General features: G+C 37.2%; 1 pseudogene; it reads right to left on the bottom strand.

Annotated features, from left to right (window-relative positions):
* Window positions 1-1,318: 1,318 nt before the first annotated feature.
* Window positions 1,319-2,747, bottom strand: LOC145108203 (cyclic dof factor 1 pseudogene; annotated as a pseudogene).
* Window positions 2,748-10,278: the final 7,531 nt, after the last annotated feature.

Genomic DNA, 10,278 nt, shown 5'->3' with positions numbered 1-10,278 from the left:
TTGGGTGTGACTACGAAAGAGGAATCCTAGTTTGGATTCTATACAACCGCTCCACTAGCTGGAATAAGAAAATCAAAGACTACAGGGGTTTAAACACCCTATTTGTTGTTTGTTGGATTATATTTGATTGAACTTTTGATTATCTTATGGATTATGAGATATTGAGATTTTTATGTTTGCTTCAAGAGAAATTAAATATCCTCCTACATTTTATTCCTACTCATCCTCCTACCATATCAAATGTTGACATGTGTCAAATTTAATGACACATTTAATGAAATTAATACTAATTTAATCCACTTGTAACCCTTTTATATGGTAGGAGGATCATTAGGAATAAAATGTAGGAGGATATTTAATTTCTTTTGCTTGAAACTAGAATTCCTATTTGTTGTTTGTTGGATTATATTTGATGCCTTTATAGCCTGTTTGTATCCCCATAACCCATTAGTAAGATTATGTCGTAACAAATGTCCATACACTAAAATACATCTTACAACTACATGTACATGCATGCATCATTCCAGGAAATTGTTGTACTTTAGGCTGCACACATGTGGATCTGTCCATTAGACGGTTTCATTATCTTAAATTCACCTGACAGTTATTACCATTCTAGGATTTTTAGGTTTCTAACGATGTAAAAAAAAGGTTGTATGTATAAAGATACTTTCGTCAAAGCTGTCGCTTTCCTTATTTATACTATTTGATATATATCTCCATAATACGCCATGAACTTCCTTTTCCAAATGAGATACACATACCCACATGATATAATTAAATAAGTATAGCTGGATATTCTCAAACTTGTCAGATAATTTTACCAAATGTGTGGCCTTGATCGATTGATTTGAGAGCCATTGATTCGATTTTATAGATCATACAAAACTTAATATTATATAAATTACCAATATAAACAAATATGGGCCACCATAGTTCCACCACTACTTTATAGAACAAGAAAGCAAAAGGAAGAAAATACCCATTACAAAAGATATATAGATATACATATATATGCCATTTTGGGACCACAAAACAACTCAATTTTACACCCAAAATGTGGCCTCAGTTTCTTGATGACATGAAAATATCTTCGATCTTTTTAATACTTTTCTTCTGATTTTGATATATCCACCCATATTACCAAGATTATTAGATATAAAGATAATGTAAGTAAGGTGCACTCTAAGATTATTAGATATAAAGATATACTTATCATATAGTAAGGTGCACTCTAAAGTGATGGTTGTATGCATCAATGGGTTGTACAGTACTGCTCATTGATGCTTTCTTAGTGATTAACTCTTAACACTTGACATTTAACGCTTTAACAGTTATCTTGTATAGAAATGTTCATCCTGTTTGATTATCATTCAAAGTTCAAGAAAAGATTTACAAAAATCTGAACATCTAAAACACTAAAACTATAAAAAAACACATTAACCCTATTGCTATTCCCTCCTATTATATTATACTGATTTTTAACATCGTATTCACACAAATCACATTAGGCTCTTTCCTGAAAGTAAAGCGATCTTGAAAACGCAGCAGGATTTGCTTGTAATAATAACGAAGGTTCTGTGATCGGTTGTTTCTTCTTTTCATCTCCTTTTGATTGAAACCCCTTGAAAAGATCTCGTCTGCTACAGTTTTCGTTCTTGATTCCGAGTGTTGCCCATATAGAACTCTTCGCAGCTTCATCTGGATCATCGATTCTAAGCGTTTTGGGGATTAGAATCGAATTCTTCTGTTTCTTCGGCTCCTCAATTGGGTTAATTGATTCCCGATCTGATGAATGTTTTCCCAGGACAGAATAGTTTGGAGCAGAGGTCGCCGGAGGTAACCAGGAAACGGAATTCCAGTACGGCGGAGGGTAGAATGGAATCGGAGGGTATCCCGTCGGAATCTGCATTGGAACCCATGGATTATACGACCATGGAGTCCCTGGAATCCAATGAACTTGAGAATGGAATCCGTTATTCTCCTTTGGTTTCTCAACAACGGAATTGGAAGAAACAACGGTGGTTGTTCCACTAGAACAATCGTCTCCGCTTTCTTTCCCTCTACACAACGGCGAATTTGGAGTAAAGGAAAGAACTTTTGGTTGACGAGAAGTATTGTAAACTCCGTCGGAATTATCAGCAGCGAATTCAATCTGAGGTCCGACATCAAAAGCTTCGTGAGAGATAATGAAACGACAATCCGATGAAGTGTTCTTTTTCTTCCGGCGACCTGCTCCGACCGGCATATTCCTCATCGTGCCTCCGGCAGTCCAGTACCTCTGACAACTCTTGCAAAAATGGCGTGGCTGGTTCACGTTCGAGTTGTTGTAATAACAAAACTTCGTGTTCATGCTTTCACATCGAGGACAAGGGAGAATCTTGTCGGGTTTCTTTAGACCTCCGGTGGTTTGGTGTTTCTCCGGCGAATCGTCTTCATCGATAGATGGTGTTTTCGGGCTGTCGTCCATCGGAAAACCATTATCGCCACCATCAGCGACGGCGAAGGGGGGAGAATCGGAAATCTTGAAGGTTTCCAAAGACCCGATCTTTTTCCCAAACAATATGATACCGGGATCCGTCATGAGGGTGGTGGTTGCCGGCGATGGAGAAAAGTAGATGTTGAGTGTAAAAATCTAAGTGGGGAAGTGGCAGAAGTCTTGGTAGGAATAGGTTTGAAAAATATAGGGGGTTGTGGGAGAAAGGTGGATGCCACATCAGCTTGTGAGAAGGTTTTTGAGCCACAAATATGTTGTGGCCTTGATACGTTGGCACACTGGATTCTTTAGGTTGTATACAAGGTTTGGTGCACTCGAAGACTTTTAGATGGATTGAAAAAGATCTGGCAGAAAGTTAGTGGTTCTTTCCTGGATAATATCGTACTTTTATGTCTAAACACCTTTTTCTTTTCTTTACTACTTTTGAATTATCTTATAAGTCTTGTTCTTTTTCTTTTATTGTATTTAATAGAAGGGAAAATGACTTATATGGGTAACTATGTTTCAAAATCGTTCAAAAAATACCATTTAAGTTTGGTGTGTCTAAAAAACACCATCCAAGTAAAGCATTTGTACAAAAAACACTAACAAAGTACATTCTTTGTTCAAATTTGACCTTGTGGTAACCGGCAATTACCGGTAAAAAATAAGTAAAGGAAAAAAAACAAGAGGAAATGACTCAAAGGGGTAACTATGTTTCAAAATCATTCAAAAAACATCATTCAAGTTTAGTATGTTTAAAAAACATCATCCAAGTAAACTTTTCGTACAAAAAACACCAACAAACTATATGTTTGTTCAAATATTACCCACCGGTAATTGACTCTTACAGGCTAAATGATGACTTGGCTTAACTATTATGACATGACATAATAATTATTGACAAAACAATAAATGGTATATTCCTCCTTTAAAAACCGATTTAAGTTTTCTTCATGAACGAATGACTTCTTCTTCTCCTATGATTGCTCTTCTTCTTCTAAAGTGATGATCTCGAACTCAAGTCCAAAACCCTAATTCTTGACTTAAGGCAAAAAGGGCTCCTTTACCCCTGCCTCAATGGGCCTCCCTCCCCCTAAGGCCCAAATCCATAAAAAGCCCAAAAAGTCATCCAAGCCCAACTACAAGGCCTCTAAGGCCCAATATGGCCTAAGAACCCCAACATGACCTTAAGCCCAAAAAATGACCTGCTACAATCAGGTGGGCCTGAGGCCTAACTTAAACAAGTCCATGCATACGCCCAACATATGCTGAAGCCTCTGCGATCCGAATGTCGAGCCAGTACGCCCGAGGTACTCCAAGCATACGCCCCGCGTACTCGGCTAGGGTCAAGAACCACCAATCTTCCGAAGGCCATAACTCTTCATTCTATGTATGCTATCTCTTTTTTGCCTTACCTTACTCTGCCTCGGATATCATGTCTTTGGGGTATTTAATAGGCTACTTGTTGTTAGAATAGTTTATAGTCTTGACAGGTCCTTCATTTATTATCCGGTCTACAGACATGCACGTCTCTTGTCCTTTCCTTGTTATTTTATTGTTTCGTATCATTTCTTTTGCATGTTTCCTGGGATATGGTTCTGATACTTGTGTACGATGTATTCGAATTTATATTCGTTCGTAACAAGTCGTGGTGTCTGTAACACCCATTTGGTGATGGATAATGTAGGTTGTGGGGACCGAGTGTTTGGTTTGTGTTGGAGCCCAAGGGTATATCAGTAAGTATCAGTTCAAGCCTTTATGAAGTTTGGGTTTATGTTAAAAAAGTTTTAAGGCAAGGGAGAGTTGATAGAAGTGTAGAGCTTCTCGTTTCCTTCCCGTGGATATAAAGAATGACGATATCAGACTTAGAATGAAGAAGTTATGGCCTTCGGAAGATTGACGGTTCTTGACCCTAGCCGAGTACGTTGGGCGTACGCTTGGAGTACGTCCGACGTACTGGCTCGACATGCGGATCACAGAGGCTTCAACATATGTTGGGCGTATGCATGGACTTGTTTAAGTTAGGCCTCAGGTCCACCTGATTGTAGCAGGTCATTTTTTGGGCTTAAGGCCATGTTGGGGGGGGGGGGGGGTTCTTGGGCCATATTGGGCCTTAGAGGCCTTGTAGTTGGGCTTGGATGACTTTTTGGGCATTTTATGCATTTGGGCCTTTGGGGGAGGGAGGCCCATTTAGGCAGGGGTAAAGGAGCCCTTTTTGCCTTAAGTCAAGAATTTGGGTTTTGGATTTGAGTTCGAGATCATCACTTTAGAAGAAGAAGAGCAATCATAGGAGAAGAAGAAGTCATTCGTTCATGAAGAAACCCTAAATCGATTTTTAAAGGAGGAATATATCATTTATTGTTTGTCAATAATTATTATGTCATGTCATAATAGTTAAGCCAAGTCATCATTTAACCTATAATAGTCAGTTAACGGTGGGTAATATTTGAACAAACATATAGTTTGTTGGTGTTTTTTGTACGAAAAGTTTACTTGGATGGTGTTTTTTAAACATACTAAACTTGGATGATGTTTTTTGAACGATTTTGAAACATAGTTACCCCTTTGAGTCATTTCCTCTTGTTTTTTTTTCCTTTACTTATTTTTTACCGGTAATTGCCGGTTACAACAAGGTCAATTTTGAACAAAGAATGTACTTCGTTGGTGTTTTTTGTACAAAATGCTTTACTTGGATGGTGTTTTTTGGACACACCAAACTTGAATGATATTTTTTGAACGATTTTGAAACATACTTACCCATATAAGTCGTTTTCCCTTAATACAACCAAAAGCGGAATATAAAAACGACCGACACCAAAATATTGGTTATATGGTTATATAGGTTGTAGATTTATACAATGGATATGTATTTATCACCAAAGAGTCAATTTTAGTTTTTTGTTTTATTTTTTTAAGCATGTATTTTTAGAAAAAAAAAACTAAATATATTAATGTTCATGATTTTTCTTTTTAAATATATATCAGTATTGATATATAAAAAATGAAATTCATTTTATTTTCTTTGTTTTTGAAAAGTTAAAGTTTATTGTTTATCAAAAATATATATATTAAAATTCATAATTTTTTGTACTCTTTAAATAAACATTCATATCGATGTATAATATATAAAAAATAATAATTTTTTTCGCAAAATTTATGTTCAGATTTTCATGTGAATCTTTAAAATATTTATAAAATAATCACATGTAAACGTTTATTGTACCCGACTTTTTCAAACAAATTTTATGTTATTTATATGTGAATTTGAATAAATTTACCTATGATTACCAGAAATATTTATTTGTGTATAATCAAAATGTTGAAATCTATAAAATTTACAAGACCGTCATTTATAAAAATCGATAAAATATATTGATTTTTAGTCAACATTCACATTTTAATGATGGATATAAATTAAAAATATCTATACGAACGATCGCTAAAATAGATATATCAGATTTACATGTAAATTCGAACAAAAGTTCACATTCACATATGAATCTAACTAAATTAAATGTGAATTTACATAAATACATTTGAATTTTTTTTTGATGATTTCAACATTTTCATCATATACAAATAAATCGGTACATTTAAAGATATACAAGTGTGACATCCCCAAATTTCTCGGCCAGAAAAGACCGATTTAGTTTATGCTTTTAAAATAATATCAGAGTAATCTTTTTAAAAGATGTTGCGGAATTTGTCCCCAAAACAAAACATGATAAAAATTTATCAAAACATTTCTTAAAGAAATATATATTTTCATTATATATCAAAACCTCGGGATGTCATGTTCCTATACAGACCAAAAGCATAAACAATACATTATAAGCCTTACAACAGATATTTACATCTACTGGCCTATAATCCAAAAATCTCTCATCATCTTCCAACTATGCTCTGGGTCTACTACCTATAATATAAAAAGCTGAGTGGGTCAGGCTTGGGAGCCTGGTGAGCATATAGGGTTTTCAACCCACAATAAATAATTATATTAATTTCATCAATCAACAATAACCCGATTACTCATTCCTGTTATCCTCACTTTACGTCCCTAAAACAACTATCACAAGGGACTTAGCCTAAGAATTTTCATCGGGGCGACAACAATGCTTCGGGTGTTTCCCAGCAATTTAAGTCAAATAAGGCAACCATGTGGGGGATGGAGTACAGCAAATGAACACCCAAGTTCATTAACACCTACAGGTTGCGAGCCTGCCAGCGTTCCACTGGACTGTCTAGAAAAGTCCGTGGTCGTTATCTAAACTCCGCTAGATGACTGGAACAACAATAACATCGAGGCCTCTCATTACTTTATTTTGTCACACACCAACTATCTACCCATGTTTTACCCCAACATTTTTTGTAGATAAAAAAAAATACATATACAGTTTAAAACCTGTATAAAACATTCAATCAACATCCATCTCAAATAAACAAATAATATTTAAACACATAGCACGTATTTTCTAGAAAATACTTCATATCTATGTGTTAGATGAAAGTGACTACACACTCACTTGTTAAGACGATGATTGGACAGTACTTCGGCTCTAAAAATCATATTCTTTGATGAAACCGGGATGTTTTCTCGAAAACCGGGCTTCACGCGGGCAGAGTTTCGGCTCGAAAACTCTTTTTATCGGGATCTTTGGGGCGTCGGGACTTGCTTCGGCTGTCGGGATAATACCGGGACTTCAGGGGGTTAAAAGTAGGCTAAAAGGGAGTAAAGACTGAGAGAGAAATGAGAATTGTAAACAAAACCCGGAGGTCTAGCTTGGTATTTATAGGCTGAAAATTCGTCATTCACGTCGTGAACCATGTATGTTCACGTCGTGACTTTGATCCCGATCAGCTCGTAGGTTTGCCGCGTGTCTTCTAGGCTTGATAGGTGTTGATCCACTAATTCACGTCGTGAACCTCTTGTTCACGTCGTGAGTTCTGTCAGGTCTCGAAGTTTGTGCTCCGAACTTTAGAAATTCATATCTTTAGCATACAAGCTCTGTTTTAGACGTTCTTTATATCCACGCGTAGGTGAGATTATGATCTACAACTTTCGTTTAGACTCCGTCGGCTAATTTTGATTTCATTTTTAAAGTTATATTTTTAACAGGCCGAAACAGGAAAATTCCGTTAAAAATTCATAACTTCTTCATCCGACGTCCATTTTCGTCTGTCTTTTTACCGTTACACTAATATCGACAAGATCTTCGATTCTCGTTTAGATTGTTTTGGCTAAAAATCACCCGATCTAAATTTCGAGTTTTGGGCTGCATACTGCTAAGTCGAAACTTAGAAAAATCATAACTTCCTCATACGACGTCAGATTTGGGCGTTCTTTTTATGCACGCTCTCGGTTTAACGAACTCTACGACTTTCGTTTAGATCGATAAGGCTTAAAATCGTTCTATCATAAATTCACTATTTACGTCACACAGTGTCGTAGCGGTTCTGTCGCGAAACTTCGACAGGTCATAACTTCTTCGTTATAACTCGGATTTCGGTATTCTTTATATCTCTGGAATCCTTGTTTCAACCACTACAACTTTCTTCATAGATATCGACTTTATCTAACGTTTATTTTTGACGCTTATTTTTATTCTTAATTTATTAAATCATAATAATTAAGTATAAGCACATAATATTCAAATAATACATATTTATTAATTCAAAAATAAATTACAAAGGTTGACCTTGACTATTGCATCATCATTAATGCCTAGCCTAGAAACACGGACGTTACAATTCTCTCCCCCTTAGGATGATTCCGTCCCCGGAATCACACATCAGCAAACAAATGCGGATAGCGACTCATGATGTCACTCTCCGTTTCCCAGGTGAGATTTGGCCCATTCGTATGTTTCCAACGCATAAGCACTAAATCGACCATCTTGCGTCGCAACTTCTTAGTCTTACGGTCAACGAGTGCCTCCGGTTCTTCAATTAGCCTCTTGCTTTCATCCAACCTTAATTCAGAAATTGGAATTATATCGGGAACATCTCCCGTGAACTTCCTCAAATAACACACATGGAAGGTGTTATGAATACCATCTAGTTCTTCTGGTAATTCTAGCTTGTAAGCTTGGTTCCCGATCCTCTGAAGAACTTTAAACGGTCCAATAAACCTTGGACTCAACTTTCATCTTTTACCAAATCTTATAAGTCCCTTCCACGGCGAGACTTTAAGTAAAACCGAATCTCGAACTTCGAATGTTATTGGTTGTCTTTTCTTGTCAGCATAGCTCTTTTGACGATCTTGAGCTGCTAACATCCTTTCCCTAATCACTTTCAACTTTTCAGCAATTTGATGAACTATCTCAGGTCCCATAAACTGCTTTTCCCCAGTCTCAAGCCAACACGATGGCGTACGATACTTCTGTCCGTACAAAGCTTGATAAGGTGCCATCTTTATGCTTGAGTGGAAACTATTATTGTAGGAAAATTCTACTAAAGGTAAATGTTCATCCTAGTTACCTTGGAATTCCAGGGTACATGCTCTCAGCATATATTCTAGTGTTTGTATCGTTCTCTCGCTCTGACCATCAGTCTGCGAATGGTAAGCAATACTAAAACACAACTTGGTACCTAATTCCTCTTGTAGACTCCTCCAAAACCTTGAGGTGAAACGGCTGTCACGATCTGATACAATTGTTAATGGAACACCGTGAAGCCTCACAATTTCCTTCACGTAAGAATTCGCAAGCTTATCCATAAACCATTTCTCGTTGGCTGCTATGAAGTGCGCACTCTTAGTGAAGCGATCAACGATCACCCAAATCATGTCGTGACCGTTCTTTGTTCTGGGCAGTTTAGTGACAAAGTCCATGGCGATGTCTTCCCATTTACCCATGGGTACAGGTAAAGCTTCTAAACTCCCATATGGTTTCTGATGTTGTGCCTTAACTCTCGCACATGTCACACACTCGACCACATACTTAGCAACATCGAGTTTCATCGTCGGCCACCAGTAGTAGGGTTTTAGGTCCCTATACATTTTAGTGCTACCGGGATGAATCGAGTACATGGTTTTGTGAGCTTCTTCCATCAGAAGATCTCTTATGCCTCCTGTCTTAGGTACCCAAATCCGATCTTGGAATACCTTCAGTCCTTGACTGTTTATACCGAACACTAACGTTCTGCCCAAACATTCTTCCTTTCGGTCATTCTTCTCTGAAGCTTCTTCTTGAGCTTTCTTAATACTTTCCACAATTGTCGAGACAACTTCTATTCGCAATGCTCTTGGCCTTTTTCTTTCAAGATTGACTTTCCGACTGAGAGCATCAGCGACAACATTGGCTTTATCGGGGTGGTAAAGGATCTCACAGTCGTAGTCCTTGAGTAAGTCTAGCCAGCGTCGTTGCCTCATATTTAATTCCTTCTGATTAAAGAGATATTGGAGACTCTTATGATCAGTGAAAAGTTTGCACTTCCTTCCATAGAGGTAATGCCTCCATATCTTTAGAGCAAATACTACCGCTGCTAACTCCAAATCATGAGTGGGGTAGTTCTTTTCATGCTCTTTCAGATGTCGAGATGCATATGCTATCACCTTTTCTCTTTGGGTTAGAACACAACCCAACCCAACACCAGACGCATCGCTATAGACAGCGAAGTCTTCTACTCCGTCGGGTAGAGATAGAATCAGTGCTTCACATAATTTCTTCTTTAGCAACTCGAATGCTTCTTTGTGCTTATCACTCCAAGTATAAGTAGCTCCTTTGTGGGTCAAAGCTGTTAATGGAGTAGCGATCGAAGAAAAGCCTTGGATAAACCTTCGATAATATCCGACTAATCCC

The sequence above is a fragment of the Lactuca virosa genome, chromosome 4 (genome assembly GCF_052849685.1).
Source record: "Lactuca virosa cultivar CGN04683 chromosome 4, Lactuca_virosa_CGN04683_v6, whole genome shotgun sequence".
Lineage (NCBI taxonomy): Eukaryota > Viridiplantae > Streptophyta > Magnoliopsida > Asterales > Asteraceae > Lactuca > Lactuca virosa.
Note: the sequence above shows the minus strand (reverse complement) of the source record. Positions and strands in the feature narration are given on the sequence as shown.